The sequence below is a fragment of the Vombatus ursinus genome, unplaced genomic scaffold, assembly GCF_900497805.2.
Source record: "Vombatus ursinus unplaced genomic scaffold, bare-nosed wombat genome assembly UNPS02014847.1, whole genome shotgun sequence".
Taxonomy (NCBI): Eukaryota; Metazoa; Chordata; class Mammalia; order Diprotodontia; family Vombatidae; genus Vombatus; species Vombatus ursinus.
Window position 1 is genome coordinate 10,946,721 of NW_020954625.1, and position 13,635 is coordinate 10,960,355.

A 13,635-nucleotide genomic window follows, 5' to 3' on the forward strand; every position below is an offset into this window, starting at 1 on the left:
TAGGACACTGATGTTCCAAACCTACATAACTAGGAGAATGGTGGTATCCTTGATAAAAATAGAGTAATTAGGAAGAGCAGTAGGTTTAGTGCTAAATATAATGAGTTCTGTTTTGGACAGCTAAAGAAAAGTTATTTGGTGCTGATGTGTTGGGTTTCATAAGCTTATAGATCATACAGATGGAGGTGTGAGATTTGAGCTCAGAAGAGAGATGAGGATTGGATTGGGAAGATCTGAGAGACATCAGTGGAGAAATAATGAGATTCCCATGGTAGCTAATGAGATCACCAGAAAATAGGATGAGAGGGCACAACCCAGAAAAGAGCCCTATACACCCATGCTTAAAGATCTGGGTATAAATGATGATTTTTCAAAATAAGACAGAAGGATCAGTAATCATGAAAACATAGAAAGGAGGGAGAATCTAGAAAGAGGGTGTAGTCATTCCTGTCAGACACTGGAGAGAGGTCAAGAAGAATGAGGAATGAAAAACAGCCATTGAATTGAACAATTAAAAGATCACCAAAGAGAGAGTAGTCTTGGTCAAGTGATGAGGGAAACTGAGGCCCAGCAGGAAACTTGAAACTAGTCCAGGAGTTCAAGTCCTCTTTTTTGTTTTGGTGGCAACAATTTTTTTGAAAAGTTTGACTATGAAAAGGAGAAAGCACCCGAGGTTCAGAAAAGTGACTTACCCAAAGCCACATAGGAAAGAATTATCAGGGCCAGGATCCCTCATACTTGTCAAGTACCTCACTCTCATTAAAAACTTTCCTGTCCACCTGATCTTGATGACGACCGTGGAAGGTAGATAGGGCAAGAGTTAGTATCATTATTTAACAGATGAGGAAAAGGAAACATAAATCAGATAAGTATCCTGTCTAAAGTTACACATAGCTCCTAGCAGAACACAGATACAATCTGCCATCTGCAACCTTCTCCAGGATTACAGGAAATGTAGACAGCATCATACACTATCATACATTAGGGAGGGTATTGAGGTTAAGTCTTGCATCTGTCCTTAATCAGTTGTATGACAATGTATAAGTTGCTTCACCTAACTAGGCCTCAGTTCCCTCATAAAATAAGGGGTTTGTACAATTACAAGGGTTCTCAAAATGTTGTCCAAGAGATTTTTCAAAGGGTCCATCTTATTGAATGACTCAGTATAAGAAATAAGCAAACAGACCTTCTATAAAGACAGTCAGTCAACAAGCATTTAGTAAGAGCTTACTATGTGTGAGGCAGTGTGTTAGGTGCTAGGAATACAAAGAAGGGCTCACATTCTAATCAAGGAAACAACGTACAAACAACTAGATGCATACAGGTTATATACAGCAGTTGTTTCAAATAGAAATTCAAGCCACATTTTGGCTTAGAAAAATCACAAATTAGCATTAGTTATGTTGTGTTGAATTTTATTAGTTTTGTTAAACTTTTTCTAATTGTATTTTAATCAGGTTCAGGCAATATCTATGTTGCTGCACAGTGGACTTGGAGTTGCTGTCACTTTGACACATCCAATGCATAATGTAGATAAAGGTAATTTGATAGGGGAAAGTATTCATGGCTGGGGGGACCAGGAAAGGTCTCCTCCAGAAGGTAATATCTGAGCTGAGCCTTGAAGGAAGCCAGGGAAACTGAGAGGCCAAGGGGAGAAGGCAAAGGCACAGATCTGGAGGTTAAAGTGTTGTGTTCAAGGACCAGGAGGTCAGCGAGTGTAGCCAGGTCATAGAGTATAGGAGAGAGAGTAAGGTGAAGACTGGATAGGCAGGAAGAAGCCAGGTTAATAAGTGGTTTCAATGTCAAGCAAAGGACTTTATAGGTGGTCCCAGAGGTAATAGTGAAATACTGGCACTCATAGGGCAGGGGAAGTGATGTAGTCAGACTTATGCTTTAGAAAAATCACTTTGGCAGCTAAGTGGAGAGTGTATTGGAATGGGAAGAGACCAAAGGCATTAATTATTAGGTTAATGCAGTAGTCCAGGAAGAGGTGATGAGAGGTTGTTTGAGTAAAAATTGTCAGATACCTATATGTATGTATGTATGTATGTATATGTTTTCATATGTATATGTTTTCAAATACAGGTAGATACTGTGTTTAATCAAATGCAAGTAAATCATTTAAACATTCTACTCAATTCATAGAAAGCTTTTGTCATCACATATTTTGACAAACAGAAAATAACAGTATAATCATTACAAAACTATGATCCTTGGAATCTTTGGAGGTTAAAAAGAGATCTTTGGTAAAGAATATGGAATATTGGATTCACAATTAGACAGAATCACTGTTCTTTCTTAACTGCTTTTCTTTGTTATAAAGGCTGACCCAATGTGGCACAGTGACATATATCCTTACTTTAGAGGCAGAGTTGTTATTGTTCATTCATTTCAATTGTGGTTGACTCTTTGTGACCCCACTTGGGGTTTTCTTGGCAAAAGATACTGGAGTGGTGTGCCATTTCCTTCCCCAGCTCATTTTACAGATGAGAAAACTGAGGCAAACAGGGCAAATTGACTTGCCCAGGATCACACAGCTAGGAAGTGTCTGAGGCCAGATTTGAACTCAGGAAGATGGGATTTCCTTACTCTAGGCCACCTAACTTATCCTAGAGTCAGAATACTTGGATTCAAATCCTACCTCTGATGCTTACTAACTGTGTGACCTTGGACCGGTCACATCACTTCAATGGACCTCAGTTTCCACACTTGTAAAATGAAGGTTTTGGATGAGATGGTCTCTAAAGCCCCTTTCTGCTCTAATTCCATAATCCTCTAGTAAGCGTCTAAGAAAAGAATTAACTTCCCATGTTGTTCCTAGAACAGCACAGGAGCAATGCAGAACTCAGAAAATCCAGCCCCACTCTCAGCTCAGAGTTTCAAGTTGCTCCTGTTAATTTCAACTTCAGACTCTTTGTCCAGGAGACCAGGCCCTGGAAATAATGAACTACCCACTCTGGACCACCACCCTGTCCTCAACACCAGTCCAAATCTCTTATATTTGCATGTCAGGAGATCCAGCCAGTCACAGCAGGCTTTGCTCTGATTAACCTTTGAAACAGGCATCTTCTAATTTTTTTTTTTTTGGTTGTTGTTTGGGGCCGAACTCTACTTTAAAGGTCGGTAAGCATCAAACTTAATCTGACTTGTAATTACTTTAGTAAACATGCCTGAATGAATAAATGCCAACATCATTAGACACACAGTATATCACCCAGGCCTATTCCTGGCCTGGATAGCAATGCAGAAGCTCAGGCCTCTCTGGACACCCTCATTTGTGAATTACACAATTGTGGCTTATTAGCGATCACTTTTATTAACTCCCATATAGCTTAGCTGGAATCCAATATTTGCAGAAGAGAGAAGCTCTGGAAAGTGGCAAGAGCCCTGCCCGAGGAGTTCAAGAGAGCTGCGTTCAATACGTGACCTGGTTATTAGCTAACTGTGTGATTTTAGGCAAATCACTTCCCCTTCTCTGGGCGTTAGAGGAGGTCAGACTAGATGATCTCTAGGGTTCCCTTTTATCTCTGAAATTCTACTTTCTGTGCAATTATTATTCAATGCAGAAACTTCCTCAGTCCCAATAGAGTACAATCCTCCTTTATGAGACCCTGATTGTCATGTTCCACCTAGCCTGGATGGGAGGGAAAGGTCAGGACCAAGGCTAGCACCAGGGAAGCTTGGTGGGGACTTTCATCTCTGCCAAGTCATTAAATGAACAAATAAACTCTACAGGATAAAGACAGTAGTGGGCTAAATATACTTCTGTACTACAAGAACCACCTCCAAGTGGTTCTACCTGACTAGTATATCTATCTATATCTATATGTATGTATGTATGTATGTATGTATGTATGTGTGTGTGTATATACACATATATATACACTACCTGATGAGTATATCCAAGGGTTCCTGTCATACCTTCTCTCTCTCTCTCACTCTCTCTCTCTCTCTCTCACGTGCGCGCACACACACACACACACACACACACACACACACACACACACGTTGTGCTTTGTTCCAGCTCCAGTCCAAGATGGTCCAGGATATGCTCAAGCTCCAGGATGTAACCAATATCTTGGCAGCCCATTGCCCGTGTGTGTATTCCTGCCAGCATGAAAATTTAGTGATAGGATCATTGATTGTAAGATGTGGACAGGCCCTCAGAAAGGATGTAACTCATTTCCCTCATTTTGCAGATGAAGAGCCAGGAGCCCAGAAAGGGGATCAAAGTCACACAAGAACTAGCAAAGCTGGGACTCAAACCCAGGTCCTCTAAGCTCCTTCCATTACAGCAGGCTGCCTTTCATCCTCAAGTGCTTAATGGAGAGCAATGAAAGGGTGTTATCCCCTGCTTTAAACCCAACAATGCACTTGGGCCCTTACTGACCATGTACTCCCTTCTGAATTCCATATTTGATGTCTCATTCTTCTGCCATGTTTCCCGATAAGGACCTCTTCAAGTTTCCATGGTGATTTCCTAGGGCCAGATATGTTGGCTCACAAGCATCCTAAAAGTCTATTTGATTACATACATATATTTATAGAGATACAGAGATAGGCAGATAAACAGATACATACAGAAACAGACAGAAACAGATAGGCAGGCAAGCAGGTAAATACATAAAACATGCATGTGTAGGTATATAGGTATACATTGACAAACAATAATAGTGAGCATTTATATAGCACTTTAGATTTTTGAAGTGCTTTGCATATCTTATCTCATTTGATCCTCATGACAACACTGTGAGGAAAATGGTATTATTATCCCCATTTTACAGCTTGTGAAACCGAGGCAGACAGACATTAAATGACTTACCCCGGTTGCATAGCTAGTAAGTGTCTGAGGCCAGATTTGAACTCAGGTCTGCCTGATTCCAGGTCCAGCATACCACCAATGTAGAGCTGGACAAAGCACAAGAAATAAAGGTGTCTGGTGAAGGGGCCAGATGGTAAACTCTAAGATCCAAAACAAGAAGTTTCAAAGCAGAGCAGTTAGCTAATCTTGGGATCTGCAGACCCATTTGATCAGAATTTACTGGCCTGATTTTTAAAAGTTTCAGGAGATCAAAACCCAAGAGGGGTGGGTAACTGACACCAGAGATAAGTGGGGATGCTGGTACATTCCCTCTCACTCCCTGCTCAGCTGAAAGAAAGGCCTTGGCCACTTTTTGCTGTTCTCCTCATTTTATTCCAGCTCATGGGCCAAGTGTTCCTTGGCAGCATGAAGCAACAGGAAGACAACTAGATTTGGAGTGGAGACTCGGATTCGAATTCCAGCTCTGCTATTTACTATCTGGGACATTGGATAAGTCACTTTACCTCTCCAGGTTACCTCAGCTTCTTCATCTACAAAATTAAGCATTTGAACCAAATGCCTTCTGAGGTCCCTTCTAGGTCTAACTTCATCATCCTATGACCATTTATCTGCATAGTCTTTCCCTACTGAGTCTCCATCCTTCTTCAAAACAACCAAACACTTATCCTCTGTTCCCCTGCTGTGGAACTGCCATGTCTCTCTAACAGATCCAAAACTGTTTTGTTTTTATTTTTATATTTTTTAAGGCGTGATCTCCTTATCTCACCCGGGTTAAAAATACAAGGGCTCCCCACAGGCCCAATACCACTCTGACTTGGACCTTGACCTGCTCTGTTTCCAGCCTGGGCTTCTTTGTCCCCCTTTTGGCAACCTGGTGGTCCCCACTCCCAGGGGCTCGCTATATTGGTGCTGAATTTACTAAAGACATCCAAACAGTTTAGCACACTATAGTTTAGAACTCCTAAGCCCGAGAGATCTTCCTGCCTCAGTCTTACCAGCAGCAGAAATTAAAGGGATATGCTACCATTACCAGCCTAAATCTACTTTCCTAGCTGTCCACAAGTGGAATAGATTGACTCAAAATGGAATTATTTTAACATTTCAAGAGGTCTTAAAACAGAGAAGAGCTAGATGGCCACTTTGGGACAGCAAGGTGGTGCTATCGTGGATAGAGTGCCAGACCTAAGTTTAAATCCAGCCTCAGATACTTACTAGCTTGTGGCTCTTGACAAGTCATTTAACTGTTTGCCTCAGTTTCCTCATCTGTCAAATGAGCTGAAAACATAAATAACAAAGCACTCCAGTATCTTTGCCAAGAAAACCCCAGAGGGGATCACGAAGAGTCAGCCACAACTAAAATGACGAAACAAAAAAAAATAGATGATCACTTGTTGGGGATATAGTTTTGACTAGCTGGACCAAGGGTGGGGAACCTATGGTCTCGAGGCCACACATGGCCCTCTAAGTCCTCGAGTATGGCCCTTGGACCAAATCCAAACTTCACAAAACAGATACATTGAATAAAAGAATTTGTTCTGTAAAACTTGGACTCTATCAAAAGGCTACACTCAAGGACCTAGAAGGCCACACGTGGCCTCAAAGCCACAGGTTCCCCACCCCTGAACTGCACTTTGTAGACCTCTCTGACCCTGAGATTCTCTGGTCCTTGTTTTATTTTTTTCATAATGTCCTTACAACTTTAGTAAGTTACATGCTCATCAAGACATTGTGCCAGCACTTTCATTAGTAAAACGGTCAGCACCATAGCTAGAGATAGCAGTTGTTGTGGTCAGCACTAAGGCTGGGGAAAAGCAGAGAACACAGCTGAGTGGTGGGGCAGGAATCGTCCCCCTAGCCTGCCAAAGATGTGACCCGAAGAGTTAAGTAAGCCAGCTGTTTTTTGTACCATGAGGCACTTTGGCCTAAACTGAAATTATATTTTGGCTAAATAGTGAGAGCAATGCCTAGATGAATCTCTGATGATTGGTGGAATTCCAGAGCCAGAACTGAAAGGGACTTATATATTTGTTTGTTGATTAAAACCCCCCAGAGATTCCATCTACCTGGGATGTTTTAATATGTAGGGGTGACTAGAGAGAGGACGGTGAACCAGATGAACCTTCAAGGACCCTTCCAATTCTAAAGTCTATGATTGAACTCAGCTTCACTGTAAATGTGATCAAAGGCATCTGTACCCAGGAAACTTATTCTTATGGTTGGTGTCTTTAGGCTACCTAGTTCAACTCCAGCATTTCATATAAGAAGAAAATGAAACCCAGAGAGCCTAAGTGATTTGCTCAAGATCATACAGGTAATAAGTACCAAAGGTAGTTTTTAAATCTAAGTCTTCTGATCCCAGAGCTAGTGTTCCCTCCACTGTACCATGAGGGTTCGAAAGGGATGCTATCCATTGCCTTGGTATCCTAAGAAAAATTATCCTTATATATCTCCATGTCTCTTCCCAGAGTGCTTTTTGGCAGGGCAGAATGTGTGTCTATATACTCCTTCCCCAATTGTCTTGTGGTCTGGGCCAGCACTTGGCATTAAACTTGCATGGCAACTATTACAGACTGAGTCTGATGAAAAGGTCTCTCAAAGACCACTCCAGATGTATTCTGATTCTGACACTCTCTTCAATTGCCCCAATGGTATTTTAAGAATACCTGGGGGGGGGGCAGCTAGATGGTGCAGTGTTTAGAGCACTGGCCCTGAAGTCAGGAGGACCTGAGTTCAAATCTGGTCTCAGACCAAACACTTGACACTTACTAGCTGTGTGACCCTGGGCAAGTCACTTAACCCCAATTGCCTTAAAAAAAAAAGACAAAACAAAAAAAAAGAACACCTGGCACACAGGAGGTACTTAAAAGATAATTAGTAATTGAGAGTATAGGTGTGATCAGTTGATGTTCAAGGAGGAAGCCGACATCAAGGAATCACCATCATGGCTGAAAATTTCTCTAACTAAAGTTTGCATCATGCTTTATATACTTTATCTGATTTTATCCTCACAACAATCTTGGAAGGTAGGTGATATTATCCCTATTTTATAGGTGTGAAAACTGAAGCAGAGAGATATGTAGAATGTAAGCTCCTTGTGGTCAGGTAATATTTTTGCTTTTTCCTTGTTTCCCCAGCACTTAGCACAGTACTTGGCACATAGAGAACACTTGATAAATGTTTCTTAATTGACTGAGATATAAAGGAGTAATGGCCAGGTAAAAGAGTTTTAGCCTGAGGAGTCATAGAACTGGTGAGTCGATCCATAGAACAGCCAATTAACAAGCCCTTTACAAAGGAACTGGAGAGTTGGTATGATTACTGTTCTCAGAGCAAGAGATGGAAAGAGAGTCAAAGGAGATGGAAAAGGAGATGGAAAAGGAGAGGGGTAGAATTGATAAGATTTGGAAACTGATTGATTGGATGAGGGAATAAAGTGAGGACATATCTTCAAAGTCTGGAACCTGGGTGAAAGGAAGTTTGATGCCCAAAAAGTGTGCATCCAGCCTTTGCTTGAAGACCTTAAGTGAGAGATTGCCCACTCCTTCATGAAGCAGAACATTCCATTTTGAGATCCAACTTAGCTCCAATTGTTAAGAACTTTTCTTTTCCCTTTTCTGGGGTACCACCTAGAAGAGTACTCTAAGCCCTGGGGATTGTATAGGTGCTTTGAAAGAACATAAAATAATCAATGTTTGAAGTGCTATGGGAACAGGTAAACTAATACATTGTTGGTAGAGCTGTAAATTGGTCCCACTATTCTGCAAAATAACTTAGAACTATACTAGAAAAGTGATCTAACTGTTCATATCTTATGATCTAGCGATACCATGACCATACCTTTGCTCAAAAGGAGGGAAAAGACAGATGGAAGTCCTACAAAATACCAAAATATCTGTAACAGTACATGACAGTAGAAACTCAAAACTAAGTGGATACACAACAATTGGTATACAAATTGTGGTAAGTGAATATAATGAAATATTGTGAAGTAAAAAGCAATGAAATTTGCATAAACTTATGAAGAAACTAAATAATCAAAACCAAGAAAATGATATAAATAAAGGTTACAATAATATAAAGAGGGGAAAAAGATATGATACAGATCACTGCACTGACCAATGGACTCCAACAGATTGATGCTGAAACAACCTATCCTCTTTCAATAGAGGGGTGTTAGGCTACAGTCACAAACCAATTATAATTGGACTTCTATTCCCTATTCCCACTGCCACTTCCTTTGTGCAGATCCTCATTACCCTCCCTGCCTAAATTATCCCAGTAGCCCTTTAACAGACTATCCAAAGTCCTTCTCCCTTCTCCAAACCTTCCTTTACTACTTAGTAGTAAGTAAGTCTACTTAGTAATAGTCAAACATCTTAGCCTGACATTCAAGGTTAGTCATAATTAGATGCCACCCTAACTTTCCAAACTTATCTTACTTTTATTACTCACTCTTCATCTACTCTTCCCACAGTCTTAGAACTATTTTTCCTTTCAGTCAAATGAAGAAGAAATTATGGCAATTTCCTTATCTTACCTTATATGACCATATTCATTTTCATTTGCCTAAGCCAGGAATGTGCATTCTGCATGCAAGGGCACAATGTTATTACCCAAATTCACCAAATTAAAATGGCCAAAATGATCATGATTGTATTAAAGTCCTAGACATGCCAACTATAAGAATAAGTTTCCTGGGTACAGACGCCCTTGATCACATTTACAATGAAGCTGAGTTCAATCATAGACTTTAGAATTGGAAGGGTCCTTGGAAGTTCATCCGGTTCACCACATTCTCTCTAGTCACATCTACATTTTAAAACATCCCAGGTAGATGGGATCTCTGGGGTTTTTAATCAACAAACAAATATTTATCAAATGACTACATTAGCCATACTGTGACTATCAGAGATCTAAAGAGCTTACCATCATCCTCAGTAATACATCCCAACACTTAACTATGTCACCATGCCAAGGATCTGCAGTCTCATGAATGGTGCACCTACCAGTACAGATCCCAAAGCACCTATAACTTAACAGATGAGAATTAGAGACCATCTCAGGATTCAGGGGGTAAAGTAACTCAGCCACAGCCACAAAGCTAGTCAGTGTTGGAGGCAAGATTTGCAAGCATGTATTCCCAGGTCATGATCCAGCATACCATGCACTATGCCATGCTGGTTCTCCAATAATTAACATTTTTGCAGAATTTTCCTTGACAATTACGCCGCAGTTTAAGCCTGTTTCCTCCTTCACTGTCCTCAGTGGAAATGGAGAGGTGATCCTCATGTTTATGGGAGAAATCCTTCATAAACCACAAGGGAATATTAACTCACTATCATCCTCTAAGTGGAAAAAGTAAATTCCTATAACCAGGCCCCAGGGTTTTGTTCCTTGATCATCACTATGATTCTCCCTCATTCTTTCCTCTGTTATCTCTCCATATCAATCTTTACTTGTAGAGTCCATAATTAAACACAGGTACTGTCAAAGGGTCTGGCAAATGCTTTGAAATGGTGGACACTTCTCAGTTTTTGCAATCTTAACTCCTGCTTTGGATTCTGAGTTAGTGTGTATTTGAGTGGAATAATAATAATAATAATTAATAATAATAATAATAGCAGCATTTATTTAGCCCTTTCAAGTTTGCAAAGTTCTTCACTAATATTTTCTATTCACAACAAGCCTGGGAGGTAGGTACTATTATTATCCCCATCTTACAGATGAGGAAACTGAGGCAGACAGTGGTTAAGTAATTTGCCCAGGACAGCACAGGTATTAAGTGTCTGAGGTCAAATTTGACCTCAGGTCTTCCTGACTTCAGCATTCTAATCACTGATCTACCTGGCTACCTTGGTCAGAGCCATATTCCCCTAAACCAGTGTTTCTTAGCCCTTGTTGTATCATAGACCCTGTTGGCAATCTGGTAAAGCCTGTGGACCCCTTCTCAGAATGTATTTAAATGCATAAAATACATGGAAGACAAAAGAAATCATTTCTGTTGAAATACAGCTGTAACTTTTTTTAAAGCAAGTTTATGTAACCCATGTTAAGATCTGCTGCCTAAGCCTCCTGTTCTCTAGCTCCTTCACCTTAGCTTCCTGTGGAATGCTTGAGTGGCTCTTCCTGAGCCTGGATATCTGCCTCTGGATGCTCTCCAACAGCTTATCAATGCCCTATCTAAACCAGGGTCCCCAGAATTGAGCCTGATAGTCTGATCAGAACAGAATATAGCAGTGTGATCACCTCATTATTCCTTGAAGTTCTATCCTTTCATGAAAGTGTTGGTAAATGTCAAAGAAGCAGGAGGGAACATTGGATAGGCCTGGATTCAAGCACTGACTTAAACACATACCAGTTATATCACCATGAACAAGTTATTTATCCACTCAGTACCCTGTAGGCAAATCTCTAAGACCAAAAATTTCAACAGAGTTGCTGATCTATATTGGTGAAGGGAGTTTCCACTCCAACAATTCTCTACACTGATAAAATGACATCTAGACACTAACCACCACCACCCCAAAACATGCTTCTCAAAAATGCCCAAGATAATGTCCATTTTCTTGCCTGCCCTCTCGCAACATTCACTCATATTAGGTTTGCCACACACTAAACCCCCAGCTCTTTTTCAGATGATTCTGTCTCGTTATTCTTCCCTTGTATTTCAAAGGTGAAATTGATTTTGGGACCTAGCATAAGACTTGATATTTACCCCTATTGAATGTTGTCTTATTGGATTCAGCCCAATGTTCTACCCTGTCAAGATCTGTTTGCATCCTGACTGTCATCCAGTATCTTAACAATTCCTCCCAGTTTTGTCTCACCTACTAAACTGCCTCATGAAAGTACAAAAATCATTTTGGAAGTTACAATAGAACACCACTGGCACATTGGCAGTTTGGCATCTACTGTGACTCTGAACTCTCATTTACTCTTCTTGCACATAGCTGGGCAAAGCTGGGAAGTAAGCAAGTTTGTTTGGGACAGCACACACCTTCCCCTTCTTGGTCATTCTTCCTTCCCACCCTCTTTAAGTACTAATGTATTTGTGGTCCCGCCATCATCCTCCCAAACAAAAGCTGTTCTCAGGAAATGCTAGATCAATCATTCATACTTTGTTGTGAATTTCATAGTTATTAAAATTTCAGAATCAGAAGGTACCTCAGTGATTGTATAACATTCTTTTACAGGAACACAAATAATTTTTGGGTGCCCATAACATCTCCAAAGTGGCCATCCTGCCCTTCCTTGATAGACTTCCTGTGAGGGGAAGCTTATTACCTCCCTAGGCTGTCTGTTCCCCTCATGGACAGCTCTAATTGTTAAGGAAATTTTTCTGAGTCTAGCCTAAATCTGCTTTCCCCCTACCCCCATCAACTTCTCCCTTCTACCTTTTGCTCTTTGGGGTCAAGGACATGTCTAATCCCGGGTTGGGGAACCTGGAGCCCCAAGGCTACATGTGGCCTTCTAGGTCCTCAGATGTGGCCCTTTGACCAACCATCACATGTGACCTCAAGGCCACGGTTTCCCCACTCCTGTTAACCCCTCCTCCCCATGAAAATCCTTAAAATATTTGAAGGAAACTACTATGTCCCCTCTCCCCACTCTCTTCCACTAGCCTTTGGACTGTGGACGTTTTCCTTGACTGTAATATTCACCTTCCTCATCTCTGCCTGGTTTCCCTGGCTTTCTTCAAGTCCTAGCTAAAATCTTATCTTCTACAAGAAGTCTTGCCTTAATGCCAATGCCTTGTCTTTATTGATTATCTCTAATTTTGATATATAGCTTGTTTGTGCATTATGGTTTATGTATTGTCTCCCCAATTATTATCTCAGTCTAATAAATTGTCTTCTGTTTCACTCTGTATTCCCAGCACTCAGCACAGTGCCTGGCACATAGCACATGCTTAATAAATGCTTACTGACTGACTTCAAGATAAACATCCTTAGTTCCTTCATTTCTACTTCCTAAAGTGTAGCGTCCAGAAATTTAAGTAAATGAAAGTTAAATAAAATCCCCATGATTACACAGATGCTGAATGATACAGCTGGGATTCAAACTCGGTGTTGTTGGGGTTTTTTTTTTTTTTCACTTGAATTCCAGTGCTGCTTTGGAGAGTGGCAGCAGGGAGGACAATGGAATTGGAGTTAGCAAAACCTAAGTCCAAACCCTGACACTCACCAGCCGTACAAGTTACTTAAACCTCTGTAAGTTTTCTTATAGTTTTCTCATTTGTCAAAAGAAAAAGTGGACACTGGACTTGATGGTCTCCAAAGTCCCCAAGCCCATCATCCATGAGCCTAATCAGTAAGTGGCCACAAATCCACCAAATCTCCCCTCAGGCTTCCTTTTGTTTTTTCTTACCCTTCCCCTAGGATGGCCACCTCCCATGCTCCCCTTTACTATGCCTCATTCTGGGTGTGACCAATCATCCCACCAGCTCACCGATGCAACATGGGATTGTGCAGCTACAAAAAGCACAGCCTGAAACCCATTCTGCAAAGAGATCCATTTAGAAGGGGAAAGTCATTGAAGTGATTAGGAGGTGCAGGACACCACAGTTGGCAGTTCTGACTCAGAAAGATTACCAAAATGTGTTTGCTGGGGTTAGGGACAGGGAACTAACTAAATCTACTTTATGCCCATATCTATAGTCTTGTAGCCCTGGAAGCTTATTTAACTGAAGGGGAATTGGATTCCTCTTATTTTGTGTATGAGTATGCATGCATATGTGTGGGGGTGATGATGGAGTGTACATGAGTGTGCATGCACATTGCGGGAGGGAGAGGGAGAGGGTGTGGGGTGTGGGG